Below are 16,252 nucleotides of genomic sequence, written 5' to 3' on the forward strand. Positions count from 1 at the left end.
ACTATAGGTGATCCTGCTGTTATTTGAAATATTGGTGACATAGCTTCAAGCATCACAGCAGCATGCAAGCCACCATAGTATGACAAACTCACAGAGGAGTGGTGGTTAATGAAGATAATGTGTACCATCATCAAGTCAGGAAATGAATGGTACGATCACATTCCACATCAAATTAGCCAGACCAGCCAACAGAGATCTGAGCTGAGGTTCACTAAGCTAGAGAAGACAATCTGAGCTCTAGTCAAATAATAGAATCATAAAAGTCATTTGAAGACAATAATAATTGTCCTCTGAAATTTGAACAGTGAAAGCCAGGAAACAAAACAAGGATTTATTTAGGATATTTTCCAATCCACTTCTATATTGTATCAGATGAACTGCTTTTCTTAGTAGTGGTGTGTGTGTGTGTGTGTGTGTTTCACATGGAGGTTGTATTGCTGCTTATGTTTTTCTTATTAATCATGTCCTATGTGCTGTCTGCCTTTGTAGTCTTCTAAGAGCCCTACTGGTGCAGTGGTTAAGCTTTCAGCTGCTAACTGAAAGTTCAATGATTTGAACCACCAACCACTTCATGGGAGAAAGATGTGGCAACCTGCTTTCTCAAAGATTTACAGTGTTGTAAACCTTGTGGAATAGTTTTACTCTGTCCTATAAGGTCACTATGAATTGGCTTCAACCCGACAGCAATGGATTTTTTTTTTTTTTGTAGCCTTCTACCATTCCATAACCATGAGATATGAGATTAGAGAAAGTTAGCCAGGGAAGCTAATCAGCCATCCCTGTTGACCTTGTACAATCAAACCTTGTAGGAGAGCTCAAACCTCCACCCTCCAGAAGGATACACAATGAACTTTAACATCAAAGTCATTACAGTGAAAGTATAGCTCTTAGTGAAAGTAAAGGCTTTACAAATGGAGTTGCACGGGCGAGAATAATCTATGCTTATTCTGTTCCATGAGGTGGAGACTTGGATTACTTTATTTTTATTTTTTGAGACTTTCAATCTCATGCTGCCTGTTATGGATAAAGTTGTATTTTCTCAAAGCATATGTAACCCTGTTTGGATATAGGGTTTTCTTTGTTTATTAATTAGCTCATTCTCACATAGAGTGGGTTCTAAAGATAGTCAACTCTCAGTTATGAAAAGATCAGATTAGACACAGAGACACTCACACTGGGGAAAACTGATGCCATGTGAGGATTGCCTACAAGCCAGGAAATCAAGGAACACCTGAGACTACCACCAAGGAGAAATTGCAGAGGCCCTGATTTGGAGTTTTAGCCTCCAGAACTGTGAGAAAATAAATTTCTGTTCTTTAAGGACACTCACTGGTGGTTTTTATGTTACAGCAGCACTAGGTAACTAAGACATGGCCCCAGTAGGTGAGCTGACCAGGAAACTTCTCCCACCTGTGAGGAGAAATCTCTGCCTTTAGAAGTCCAAGTAGTAACCCAGCTAAGGCCTAGGGAGAAGAATGCCAGGAGGAGGTAATTTAGTGTTTAAAGAGCACTAAATTATGAGCCTTTGGGAAGCAGATAAGGCCCAAGGAATTTCACTTGGTTGGAGATTTGGGGCCAAACATTAAGATGAACAATGTACTTTTATATGTAATGTAGTCTTTGCATATATTCCCTGGAAATCCAAGTAATTGTAAATGCTATAACTTGAGGCCTCAGTCATTTCTTTCCTGCAAAGACATACTCAACAATTATTATCACTTAAACAAACAAAAAAAAAAACTAATAAATACCTTAAAAGTACTTACTAGATATCTAAGTACAAATTTATGGGATAGTTTGTATCCATTCGAAATAACAACAGAATAAAAAAATAAGACTGAAGAGCAGTTTTTTTTCTTAAAAATCAAAAAAAGAAGACACATATACAACCTCTATTGCTTTTTTAAAATTCTTTTTTACAAATGGATTATAAATTCCTTTTGTAAAATTAAGTACACACCAGCAAAACAGTACAGTTTTTTAAATACGAATTTGAGTTATACCGTACCAAGTTTTGTAATATGCTTTCTCATTTAAAACATATCATGAATGTATTTATTTACCATTAACTATTCTCCTACAGAACTATTTTTAATGATAGCATAGTATTCCATTCTATGTATATCCCGTAACTTTTATTAGCAAGAATCAATTGCTGGATATTTGGCTTTCTCTCTCTTCCCCATTCATACACTTTTGTAACCAACCCAGAAGTTTTCTGATATTTTCTATTGGTTTTTAAAAATACCAAAACTTCAAAGGGGAACAAGAGAAAACACTAATCTACATATATCAACTACGAAAAACAAGAATAAAAAATGTCCTCTCTTTGGCCAAGAATTAAAACAATACTATTCTGTGAAGAAAAATAACTGTTTATTTTGGTTAAAATGCTACCAATCTATGCAATTATCTCCCAGATCAATAGCTCAATGATATAACCAATAATTCCCACTCTATTTTATGTTAAGACCTATTGGGCTTCTACAATGAAAAAGAAGCCTTGACATAATCTCTTTTCCCACAATGTGTTTTTCCAGTGAAACATTCAGATTTCTGTTATTGAAATAAACAGATTACTTAGTATAGAGAACATAAAAGCTTGTGTTTCCAAACTCAATCTGACAGGATCATTTTAAGCCTAAGATTCTATTAGGGAACATTTAAAAATAAATTTATTTTCATTCTTGCTTGAATAAAACATTATTTTGAAAATAAACATCTTGCATGTGCTAATCTAGAAAAAGCAGGCCTGATGCTTTGTTTCTTTACTTCAGATGTACCCTGAATTGGGTGTTTTTTTCATGGTCTAACGTTGGGTGGATGGTCTCAAGTAAAACTGCTGACTTAATGGGCTGCTACGGTTTCTGGAACATGAGCTGCAGGCTCCCCTATTTTAATCTGTCAGCCTATGGTGCTTACCTCCTATGAGTACAGCTGCCACTGCCCTAAGAGTGTATTACACCTCCTGGCTTGTCTATCTTCCTCATTAGACTGGAAGTTGATTGAGGACTAGAACCTTATCTTTCATGTCTGTGCCGTCACCACCACGTCAAAACAATAGAAACACAGCAAAAGCTCAATAAATGTTTGCTGAATGAATTCATCTATATTGTCCATTCCCACCAAGTCATCAAACTGCTTTTTTGTTGAGTTGGCAGGTAGATTTCTTAAAATGTGCATAATAGAAACAAGATAATACAGGCTATAAAAAATCAAAAGCTGTTGTCAATGTTTTATCTGGGCTTCCTCACCAATCTGTTTATCTGTTCTCAAAGACTCATGGCTAAGACATTTTAGACAGGAAAATAAAACATGGCATGAGTTACAAAAATAATGTGAGTTAAAAATGGCCTTTACACTTATTCCATGCAAAATCAAATTGAGCCCTCTGTATTTGATCTGGTTATTGAAATGGATTGCATATTGTCCCTCAGGAAAACAATACTAATAAATAAATCTAAAGCTCCCAACGACAGGACATAGACACTTTGTGTATTTCTCTCATTCTGTTTTCTAGTGTTTTTAGAACTTAATCTTCTATAATCTTCTATACTGAGTCAATAAAATTGGGAAGGTTCAATAACTCCCAAGAAGAGAGGAGCAAGTATACGGTGGCTGTGAAGTTTTGTAGACTATAATTGAAACTCTTGCTTTTTAAGAAGAAATTTTTTTACCCACATTTTTCTTTAGAGCTAACCAGACCATTGAACTGGACTTGAATCCTTCTCTTAAAAATATGTCAGTACTATACTGATCAGGCTCCTTGCTAAGAAGGCTGTACTGTGCCCAGCTCAAAGGTAGCTTATAGTGCTGGGTTGGTTGAATATTAAAAGGTGTCCCTTTATAAACAGTATGTTGTGTTGGTTGACTCTTCCGTGCAAAAAGAAATTATTTACTTCATTTTATTAATTTAAAATATCTTAGAAACAATCTGATGGCAAACTATTTCCACTAAAAGGGAAATAGTGACATCTTGTGGAATAACCCAATTTTATCTCTAAGATATAGTTATTATAATTCCCACTTTCTCAAAATAATTGTTTAAAAAACACTGGAGAACAAATGTGCCTTTACGATAGAACTAGTACCTGCTATATATCATGATGTTACTTTATGGTGCTAATAACAGTTAATGATTCCTTTTTTTTTTTAAGTAAAAATATGGAGATCTCTCAGATGTCCAGAACAATACATCTAGAAAAGCAATAATGATTACAAAGAATTTGAGTCTTCCACCACTCTGCAATTGCTTAAATAGTGCAATCTTAAGATAGTAAGCAATGCGCTATATACAGAGGTATATAAACAAACTCATGTATATATAGAAACATAACTTATGAGAATAGTCAACATGCAAGAAAGTGCAACTTGGTCTCATAATGGTCAAAAGGGATTACCCCAGGCTTTCATGAATTTCCAAATCTTGAAAGGCTTGTGTGGCATAGAATTTTAAAAGTGAAATTATGTATGAATATGAATAGTGAGCTGCAAAGTGACGAGAAATTACAAGTATTGAAGGGCAGGATGGCCTGGCAGCCCCCCAGCAACTACAAAGTGTTGATGCTTCCATGATTACTAACTGTACTACATGTCCTGGACTATGTGACACTTGCAACGATAGTGAACTTCAAACACTAAGTCAAATAAAGCCTAGAGCCTCCTCTAAATTACATGGATGGCAGTCTTGAGAGGCTGTTCCGATATTAGACTTGTATTCCCAAAGACCTGGCTTAGAATCCTGGTTCCACCACTTATTAGCTGTGTAAAACTAGGAAGGTTACTTAACTGCTCTGTGTCTTAGTATTCCATCACTAAAACAGGAACAAAAAAACACAGAGTTGTTGTAAATATTGAGTGAATAATATAGGTAAGACATTTTAACAGAGTGCCTAGAAAATAGTGTTCATCAGTCATAGGTAATGGTTATTCTGTTATTCACTTTCTGTGTCACTTATTGTGAAGTTTATTGTTGCATACAGATCACTTGGAGGATATTATCTTACATTAATAAGAAAGATCAGAGCCACACGGCATTTGAGAGCTTAGAGTCTAGAGCCAGATCAGAATCTGTTTAAATCCTGGCTCTGCCACTTGCTGTGTTATCTTGGGCTAGGTACTTAATTTCTCTGTGATCCAGTTTCATCATTTATAAAATGGAGATAAAACATTACCTTATTTCATAGGGTTTTATTATGAGGATTAAATGTGTTAATTCATGTAAAGCTCTTAGAACACTGCCCGCCATAAGGTAAGATTTCTATTAATGCAAGATCTTAGTATTGCAATATCTTAAATGTAATAACATAGAAGACAAATGAATGTTCTGCCTTCTCATCCAAATAATTTTGGGGAATAAATGTGGGGAAGTTGACCTAAGTTTGACCCCCAAAGTGCAGACAGGACAGAAGAGATAATCAGAGTATTTACTTGCTTCGTGGGCACTGATCCTTTGTCTTGCTTATCCATTCGTGAATCCATACACTCAGCTAGAATATGTAATTCATTGTGTTCTTCTTCTAGAGGTGGTCTCAGCTTGAGCCTAAAATATGTTCATTGCTGGAATCCAGACATGATTGAGCATTTCCAGCAGACTGGAAGAGCAGGCCCAGCTTGAGCTTATTTGGGTGAGGAATTGAAAAGTTTTGAGGGAAATAGCTTATACTAAGGGAAGAGAAATTTGCACAGGACAGATTTGCCCAATGACAAAGCCTGAGGTCTTGGACAGGGCAGTTAAGTCACCATCACTTGAATTTGCCCCTGGTTTACTCCTTATGGGCTTGTATGATTTATGTTTAAATCCTAGGAAGGAGGATGGGTGGCCAGTAATATTTATAAACTTTGTAAGACAATTGGATTCAAGGAACTCTGTGTTAGAGCCAGCGGGATGACATGTAACTCAAAGAAAGGAGAAGCATCCGTAGATACTTCTAACAGACATCAGAATTCTCCTGCGAGCCTGGAGCATCAGCAATAGTAAGTGATGGAATGGCTTTAAAAGCAATGGAGACTCAGCAAGGAACCCCCCTGAAGGGATAGACAGCAGAGAGGATAAAAATGGAAATAAACAGTAATAATCAAAAGGCCTTGATCTGAGTAAATGTGAGATAACCTCAGGGGTTTCTAGGAACGTTAGGTGTAGCTTTGAGAAAGACTGGACATATGTAACAGAAAAATGGAATTAGAGTTGATGAACAGAATTCGTATTTGTATTTTCCAAACTTAACAAAAGGAGGTCACTTAATCACTGTTGAATGGAATAGAGAATAAAAAAAAAAAAAGAAGGAAATGGGAAAGAAAGAAAGACTGGTCATCTTACAACAGAATAGCGTGAAAATATGCAAGTAGGAAAACATAAGTTTGTGTGGCAGAAAAATTTACTGGAAATTTAAAAACGCTTTTATGTTCCCAGCTAACTCTGCCATTGATCTCCCATGTGTCCTTGGTCAGTTACTTGAGCTTTTTCAGATGGCGTCCTTATTCATTTATAAATCTAATCAACAGAGATTTATGGAGCTCTTACCATTCACTAAGTACTGTGCTAGGCACAAAACTGCAAATGATGTTATCCCTGCCTCCAAGGAATGTACAGTTTAGTGGGAGAAACAGAAAAGAAGCAACTGAATAAGACTGAGGCAGGCACTGAGGGAAGGTTTTAGGAAGGAAGAAATCTTGGGCTAAGTTTTTGGAGGAAGAATAGGTGTAGGCTGGACAAAAAAGTGGGACGAGCACCCCAAGTGTGAGCAGTATGCTTGAAGACGTTGGAACTTGAACTAGCATGATGCATATGAGAAACTGCCAGGAATTCTGTTCACAGAATGTTGTACAAAGGAATTCAAGGGTGTGTTGGGGAGTAGTGTGAATTGAGACTTGAGTAGTAGAAGAGTGTCAGATCAAAAAAGGACCCAAATATTACATACGTTCATCAGATGAGGAGGTTGCGGTAGATGGGCTCCAGTTCTCTGATTTTCATGTAGCATTTCCTTTCATGGACACAAAGCCCTTTCTTCCATATCATATAAAGCTATCAAATCTCAGGACTGGATGAAGCTAGCTCTTAGCTTCAATCTGAGGCAGGAATCCTGTCAACATGCCCCTTGAGTGATTGTCCATTCTTTGCTTGAACACCTTCAGTGACTGAGAATTCATCACCTCTTGAGACAGCATATTCTGCCTTTTAGAAAGTAATTACTGGAATTTAAAGTCAAACATGGAAGACTGAACAACACATTTATCTCTTATCTTCATCTCCAAAATCCAAGTGAAACAAGAAAATAACTTAAAGTTCCCACAAGAACAAAGAGCCAGGAATATCCACACAATTTTAGAAGCTTATTGGACGGAATAGAGGAACTTTAAACTCAAGCCTGCAAAGAAGAAGATAAGGCCGATGAAAGGCTCCGGAACTTGGTGTATCAGGTATATCTGAGATGGGATATGGGGTTAAAAATGGGAGAATTTGCTGAAAGGGTATATAAGAAGAGTCAGGCACCCAGATCCTCCCCTCATCCCATAAAGCCAGGAAATTATCCTCTCTCCTACCCAGACAGATGCATATTGGTTTGCTTTCTAAAGATGTTGAGCCATAAAGATAATCGACACTTGGACACCGGACACAGTAAATTAAAAAAAAAAAAAACGTTGCCATCGAGTCGATTCCAACTCATAGTGACCCTATAGGAAAGAGTAGAACTCCCCAATAGGGTTTCCAAGGAGCATCTGGTAGATTTGAACTGCTGACCTTTTGGTTAGCAGCCAAACTCTTAACCACTATGCCATCAGGGTTTCTGACACATTAAATGGTGAAGGCTAAATGCTTCCTAAAAATAATGGGATTAGATATAATCCCATTGAATGCTGAGTTCTTTGTCTAGCTTTTGAGATCACTGGCTACCACCCAAAACTTTCCCCAATTTCCTCTCTGTAGAAATTTACAAGCTCAGGAGAAATACCACTGATACTAACATTTGAGACTTTCCCTAAAAAATGGACAAAAAGATTATCTTGTTGTAAGGTTTACCATTTGCCTAACTTCATCCACATCACAGCATTTTAGTACTTTGCTGTAGTGAATGCTGAAGCAGGTTACCCAAATATTTCCCTCAGGATCAAGGTGGTACTCCCAACTGCTGGAAGTGTTACTTGCTTATGACTCAGAGCAGATTCCCACTCAGCAAATTGCTCTCAAATGTAGAAAGCTGTCTTGCCCCAAATCACACCCATTTCTTGGGGAACAGCCCACATCCAATGACTTATAGATGTGGGGTAAATAGGCCCAGCCCTCTTGCTTCAATTTGGTACCTCTCTGAAGAGAGAGTTGAGGGCATTTGTGGTTCAGTGGTGGAATCTCACCTTCCCTGAGGGGACCTTGGTTCAATTCCCAGTCTATATAACTCATGTCCAGCCACCACCCATTTATCAGTGGAGGCTTGCATGTTGTTATGATGCTAAACAGGTTTAAATGGAACTTCCAGACTAAGATGGGCTAGGAGAAAAGGCCTGGCAATCTACTTCAAAAATCAGCCAATGAAAAACCTTATGGATCACAACAGTCAGATCTATAACCGATCATGGGGATAGCACAGAACCAGGCAGTGTTTTCTTCTACTGTGCATGGAATCTCCATGAGCTGAGGACCAACTGGACTGCAGCTAACAGCAACAACTGAACAGTCATCTCAATCTCGAAGCTTCCTATATGGATTGCCTGAGGACAGATTGTAACAATATTCTCATTCAGTTCCCCCCTCTCCCTCTCAGGTATTGATCCTAAGGGAATTCACAGTAAACTTGCCTCACAGGGTTTATTTCCCAGGGAACCCAATCTAACATGTTTCCTCTAGAATATGACTGGCTATCCCAACATTTATTTTTTAGGAAAGCCCTTAATATGAAAGGCTGAGGCCAAACCATTGCACAGAAAAAATAAGGGGAAGAGAGGCTTGGAGGAGACAGATAATGCAGAAAAAATTAATACTAAAAGATTCTCAAAGAGATAAGATACTGCATTCATAAAATTAAAACAGGATTCTATAAGAACAGAACTTTCAGAGAACAAGTAGGAACTACCTGGGAATTCAAAATAATGCAATGAAAACAAAAAGTTGATACACTTATTGAAAGATAAAATAGTGGAATTCTCCAGAATATAAAGTTAAATAAAAAGAGATGGAGAAACAGAGAGACAACACGAGAAAATTAGAAACTTCAGAATATACAACAGTTGACTAATAGAAGTTCCAGAAAGAAAACAAAAAGTGAAGGGACAAAATTTGTTTAAAAAAAAAGAGAAAGAACATGAGAAAATTTTTCAGAACTAAAAGCGAAGAGTTTCCAAAGCACAATGAATATAAAAATTTCCACACTGTTATGGATTGAATTGTGTCCTCTCAAAATATGTGTTGTTAAGTCCTAACTCCTATACTTGTGGTTGGAGCCCTGGTGGTGCAGAGGTTAAGAACTCGGCTTGGCAGTTCAAATCCATCAGCCACTTCTTGGAAACCCTATGGGGCAGTTCTACTCTATCCTACAGGGTTGCTATGAGTCAGAATTGACTCCACAGTGATGGGTTTTGGTATGCCTATGGTTATAATCCCTTCTGGGAATGGGTTTTCTTTATTATGTTAATAAGGAAATATTAGTAAAAGAAGTGTTTTAAGTCACTCTCTTTTGAGATATAAAAGAGCAGATTAAGCAAGCAAGTAAGTGGAGATGGGGGAAGATAGATGCCATGCCACATGTAGATTACCAAGGAACCAAGGAACAGAGGCTGAAAAGAGACAAGGACCTTCTCCCAGAGCTGACAGAGAGAGAAAGCCTCCCCCTAGAGCTGGCATCCTAAATTTGGAATTCTAACCTCTTAAAGTGTGAGAAAATAAATTGCTTTGTTAAAGCCACCAACTTGTGGTATTTCTGTTATAGCAGCACTAGAAGACTAAGACAGGGATGAATCGATGAATAGTACCTCATGGGGAGGATGGACCAAGCAAACAAAAAATAAGACAAACATTAATTCTGAGGAAAACGTAACCATAATACATTAAGTGGCTCAGACATACCTATCTTCGTAATGTGCCATCTAAATATTGATTTAACTGGAAACAGTTATTTAATTATATTGAGAGAATGGGGAAGGGGAAGGTAGGGTGATAGAGAACCAAAGTCAGGAGCCCTGGTTGTGCTACGGTTAAGTGCTTGGATGCTCACTGAAATATTGGCAGTTCAAACCTACCAGCAGCTCTGAAGGAGAAAAGACCTGGCAATCTGCTCCTGTAAAGTTTACGGCCTAGGAAACCCTACGGGGCAGTTTTACTCTGTCATATAGGGTCACTAGGAGTCCGGATCAAATGGAGAGCACACAACAATGACGACATAGTAGAAGTTATTAAATTTTATTTTTAAAGTAGAACATATATTGTATTTAGAAAGAAGAGGGAATGCCAGAAGAATAAGTGAAAATAGTTCTTAGAGGTTGCCTCTGGGGACAAAGATGAGGGCGGGAAGGTGAAGATAACTGTGGTTTTTAATTATTTGCTTTGTAGCATCCTTTGCTTCTGTAAACTGTGTACACTATTACTTTGATATTTTTTTTTTTTTAAGAAATGTTTTTCTTATGCTGACCTAACATCTACCTCCCTAAATCCTGATTCTAATTATAGTCCCAAGGCTTTAAATAAAATATTAATTATAACTTCTCTTCACATTGCTATCCTTCAAGAACTTTAAATCAGAGCTTATGTTCTTCCTTTATTTTTCATTTATTTGGGCTAAAATCTCCCCAGTTCATTCAACCACACCTCATATGAAGTTACTCCCTTCACTTATCTGACTGCTTTTCTCTGCAATCAATACAGTGGTGATACTGGACGTAGTCTGGCTAATTTTGTGCAATACAGTCATTTATCTCATTCTGAATACTAGAATCCATTCAAGGCAACAAAAATTACATTAACTTCCTTAGACTCCACACTGATGCCTCATATTGAAACCTAAAGGTGCTTTCCACACATATGATTTTAAGTTTTATCCCCTAGGTAAGGAGCCCTGCCTGGTGGTACAACAGTCAAGTGTTCTATTGCAAACCAGAAGGTTGGCTGTTCAAACCTACCACCCAGTGGCTCCATGGAAGAAAAGGCTTGGTGATTTGCTTCCATAAAGATTACAACCAAGAAAACCCTATAAGGCAGTTCTACTCTGTTCATTTAAAGAAAAAAAAATTAATCTTGTTGGAACATCTACTTTTATGTTTATTAAATGGTGACATTATAATCACCCTATAGTCAAACTGGAAAAAAAATATTTGGCTTGATTTATTCACAGATGATATTAGCTACCACTTCCAAATTTGTGACACTCATGAAATTGACAACTGACTTTTATTCAGGTCTTAAGTAAAAATGGTGAACACCACCAAGCCTTTCAGCAAGGTAAGCCCCTCAGCACATCACCAGAATATGCATTTCCAGGTAACAACCATCTGTTTAAGTTGCAAGCTGTTCAGCCAGTTATAAATGTGCCAAATCTGCCTGAGGGCCAAATTCACCAAGTTGATGACAGTCCTCTGTTTTAAACATTTTTAGCACAATCATTGAAAAGATAAATTAACGTAATTAAATATCTTACTCTCTTTTCTTATATGCATTATTGTGAAACAAAGTCAGCTACTATCTAACCAGTTGCCATCAAGTCAAAGCCAGCTCATAGCAACCCTATAGGATAGAGTACAACTCCCCTATCAGGTTTCCAAGGCTATAATCTTTATGGAAGCAAACTGCCACATCTTTCTCCCACCGAGCAGCTGGTGGGTTCAAACCACTGACCTTCCGGTTAGCAGCAGAGCACTTAACCCCTCTGCCACCGGGGCTCCTTTCTAGCATTCCTACTTAACAAGATATTCAGAAAAAGAGATGTCATTTGACCTGTCTAAGATCTTAGAGTGACAGACCTGGGATGCAGGCTTTCATTTTTTGTTTGTTTGTTTTTTATTGTGCTTTAGGTGAAGGTTTACAGAACAAATTAGTTTCCTATTCAACAGTTTATACACAGATTGTTCCATGACATTGGTTGCAATCCCTGCAATTGTGTCAGCACTCTTCCCGTTACCACCCCGAGTCCCCCATTTCCATTTTTCCAGTTGTCTTAGATGTAGAGTCTTGCTATAACAGAAATACCACAAATGGATGGCTTTAGCAAACAAATTTATTCTCTCACAGTCTAGAATTCCGAATTCAGGGCACCGGCTCTGGGGGAAAGCTTTCTCTCTCTGTTGGTTCTGGGGGAAGGTCCTTATCATCAATCTTCCCCAGGTCTAGGAGTTTCTCAGTGCAGAGATCCCGGGCCCCTTGGTGGTAGGAAGTCCCCATCTCTCTGCTCACTCACTTCCTTCTCCTTTTATGTCTTGTAAGTTAAAAGGTGAGGCAGGCCACACCCCAAGGAAACTCCCCGTACATTGAATCAGGGATGTGACCTGAGTAAGGGTGCTGCATCCCACCCTAATCCTCTTTAACATAACCTAATCTTGCCTCTTAACCACGGGTAGAGTTAGGATTTACAAAACATAGTAAAATTACATCAGATTACAAAATGGAGGACAACCACACAATACTGGGAATCATGGTGTAGCCAAGGTGACACACATTTTGAGGGGACACAATTCAATCCGTAACGTGCTTTTCTGCCGCTTCCTGTCTTTTCTTCTTTTGACCAGATGTTGCTCTTTTGTTCTTATATAGATAATTGTTCTAAGAAGCACTTTCTTCACAGCTGTTATTGTTTATTTTATAGGCTTGTCTATTATTTGGCTGAAAGGTGATCTCCAGGAATGGCTTCATTTCCAAGTTAGGAGGGTATCTATGGGCCGTAGTCTCGGGGGCTCCTCCAGTCTCTCTTGGGCCAGTAAATCTGGTTTTTTTTTATGAATTTGAATGTTGTTCTATATTTTTTTCTCACTCTAACTGGGACCTTTTATCGTGATCCTGGTCAGAGCGGTCAGTAGTGGCTGCCAGGCACCATCTAGTTCTTCGGTCTCAGAGTAGTGGAGATTGCGGTTCCTGTCGTCCACTAGTCCTTTGGACTAATCGTTTCCTTGCATCTTGGTTTTCTTCACTTTCTTTTGATCTCTTTTGCAGAAAGAGATCAATAGTTGTACCTTAGATGGCCGCTTGCAGACTTTTAAGACCCCAAATACTACTCACTGAAGTAGGATGTAGAACGTTGGTTGTTGACTCCTGACTTCTAGCTCGACTCGCTAGAAGCAGGCAAGCGTTTTGGGATACGTTATTAATAATAATAATAATATCATCAATGTGATGTTGTACACCAAAGATTTTTAGCCTTATTTTCAGAGCCTCAGATCTTACCTGGATGTAGAATATCTCAGTCCTAGAGGTCACACCACAGCTTTATTAAATTGCAGTGGGCAAACCCCATCCTCCCCAGGCCCAGCTATTCCCATTGCTTTCTAGCAACTGAGGATACAGCTTTAAGCCCTCAGATATTCCTAGGCAAAGAGTCTGTGCTTTGACATTTGCATTTATCTCATTATGTTTGATTGGCATATTGAGAACCATAAGCTTGTGGTTAATATATTGCCACAGATTCTTAATTAAGCTGGTTGTGCAAAAAAGGCAGCAGAGTCTCCCGAGAAATGTTTAATCTTTGCCAGTCGTTCACTTTGAATTTGCCTTGCTGCCCTGGTGGCTACAAGGAAGTTTTGAGGCTTGACGTCACAACCAAATGTTATAAGCTGGTACTGCTTTTTAAGTCGGGAGGAAAAGGCGACAAGCAGAATAGCTACATCCATATTCCCCATGGATGAATGAAACAGAAAAACAAAATACATGACACACAATACTCCCAGTTGCCACACTCCAAGGAATTATTAAACATTAACATGTTTACTTTCTACTTTTTCCTATTAGCTCTGAAATTGATAGTTTGGGAAACTAAGGCAACAAACCACATCTCTCCTGAATCAGAACCACCAAGAACCAGAACCACCTATAAAGACGTCCCAGGCCATTGCATACTGCAAAGCAATTGTTCTCAAACTTTGTAGCCCGGACCAGCAGCAACAGCATCACCTGGGAACTTGTTAGAAATGCAGGTCTTACATCCCATCCCCCACCTATTTAATCAAAAACTTTAGGAACAGGGCCCAGAAGTGTGTGTATGAACAAGCCCTCCAGGAGATTCTGGTACATGCTTAATTTTTAAGAACCAAACCCATTGCGGCTGAGTTGATTCTAACTCATGGTGACCCCACGGGTGATATTTCAGATGTAGATCACCAGAACTGTCTCCCAAGGAGCCTCTGGAAGGACTCCAACTGCCGAACTTTCAGTTAGCCACCAAGCGAGTTGACTGGACCACCCAAAAACTCCTAACTTTTAAGAACCACTGCTATTAAGGACCACTCAGATTTTCCAAGGTGGGCATCTCTCAAACAAGATAACTGGTTCAGAGCCAAGCAAGGACAACTCACAGACAACACTGGGCTGAGTGCACTTGCTGGTTCACTTTCCCCATTCTGCCTGCTTGGCTGTCATTGTTCAAGTATCTCTTCAGTGGCAAATGCTACAGGGGCCTCAGTGTGTACCACATGTCCTCAGGGATCCTTTCAGGTTTCAGCATTCCTGTAGGAGAGGCATGACACTTTATTTCCCCATCTGACTCATGACCTGCAAAGTAACTTCCACCTTTGTCTTCAGCCTTCTTCCCTCTGCCCCATAATTGTAAACCTTGGGAGAAAATAAATTTTGTGGACTCCAGATATTATGCATTCATCTTCCCTGTCTTCCCTCCCCTCCTGATCAGGACTCCTCCAGGCATCCCCTTTATGGCCTGACTTCAGCAGGCTGCTGCTGTTTAAATGTGGGTCATGCAATGAGCAGTGTGCCACCAGGAGCTATGGTACTCTGCTTTCCTCAAACCCCGTGGATTTCAAATGATTCCACTCTCGGTTACGATCCAAACCTCTAGGTGATGCTTTGCTGGCACACAATGGCTGAGACATCTCAACTCGCCTGTGCCGACTGAGAATCTGTTAAATACAGAGAATGTGTTTTGGACTTCAGCCCAAGCAGGTTTTGGTGACATTTCCCTTATTTGTCAGAGACACAAAATATCCCTATGGCACTCACCTCATGCACTGTAATGGCTCTACCAGGAGGCATGTGGCTACATGCTGTAACAAATGCGTTTCAACCTTTTCAGTCTGTGGATTCCCAAGTTGTTTTCCTTTTGCTCTTCACTCAGTGTGCCTAGCGTTTGCCAAACCACTGCAAAGCTATATCCTGGCCACAGGTTTTATTTGCTGCCTTTCGGCATTTTCAATTTCTTAGCAGAAGCAAATACAAGGGTAAAAGTCAATGGAAAACAGGTTTAGGTGAGCTCCATTCAGTCTATGTCTATTGCCAAGAATCCCTGCGTGTCAGGCAAGGAATGAGTTTCTGTTCCGATTTGGAACACCATAAATCAAATAACCCAGGTTTAAATTTCTGTTCCGATTTGGAACACCATAAATCAAATAACCCAGGTTTAACCTGCCGACAGAGCCCTCCCAATATTTACCGCCAAATGTAAGAACTTACAAATGCCAGCAGCAGTATGCACCTGCAGATTATCCCTGGTTTGTCAGAAAATCCAGAGGCTGCTTTTGTTTGATGTTTCTGTTGTTCAGTGATTGTTCCAGGGTCATTTGCATGACAATCACCACAGAGCACGTCCTGTCAGAGAGGGCAGGAATCACCTGGAGTTCATCCAGGCCACACATTGCTTGATTCCTTTCTCCATAAATGCCAACTGACAAGCCTTTCTTCATCCCTGCCAAAGCTGAAACATTTCAAAGATGGAGGTGGTGAGTGAGGAGATGCTGTCATAGCTCTCTGATAGAGTTAGTTGAGTTGTTATATTAGTGGATGAGAAAACGATATATTTGATCAATATTTAGTGAGCATCTACTATGTGCCAGACACCCTGCAGGGCACAGCTGATGCTGAGGAAGTGGCCTTAGGAAGCTGACATCCTCTAGCACCACTTAGGAATAACAGAGACTATCTCTTTAATCTTTTGATTGCCTATTAACTCACTCCAGCCTTCACAGCGGCTTTCTTCCCTTTGGTTACAAACACCCTGATGTAGTAAGAGATCTCTGAACTGAGTTCTTAGCTGCCCTGTTTTACATTGGGCTCTGTGGAAATGCATTAGTTATATTGTCATTGCCACGCAACTATTGACAAGACACCTGGAACCCC

General features: G+C 39.2%; 1 long non-coding RNA gene across 1 annotated transcript in view; it reads right to left on the reverse strand.

Annotated features, from left to right (window-relative positions):
• Positions 1-15,824, reverse strand: part of LOC126058831 (uncharacterized) — a 93,996-nt gene extending 78,172 nt beyond the window's left edge. The window contains exon 1 of the long non-coding RNA XR_007513298.1: positions 15,590-15,824. This is a non-coding gene — a long non-coding RNA (uncharacterized LOC126058831). The remainder of the gene's footprint in view (positions 1-15,589) is intronic.
• Positions 15,825-16,252: the final 428 nt, after the last annotated feature.

The sequence above is a fragment of the Elephas maximus genome, chromosome 15 (genome assembly GCF_024166365.1).
Source record: "Elephas maximus indicus isolate mEleMax1 chromosome 15, mEleMax1 primary haplotype, whole genome shotgun sequence".
Taxonomy (NCBI): Eukaryota; Metazoa; Chordata; class Mammalia; order Proboscidea; family Elephantidae; genus Elephas; species Elephas maximus.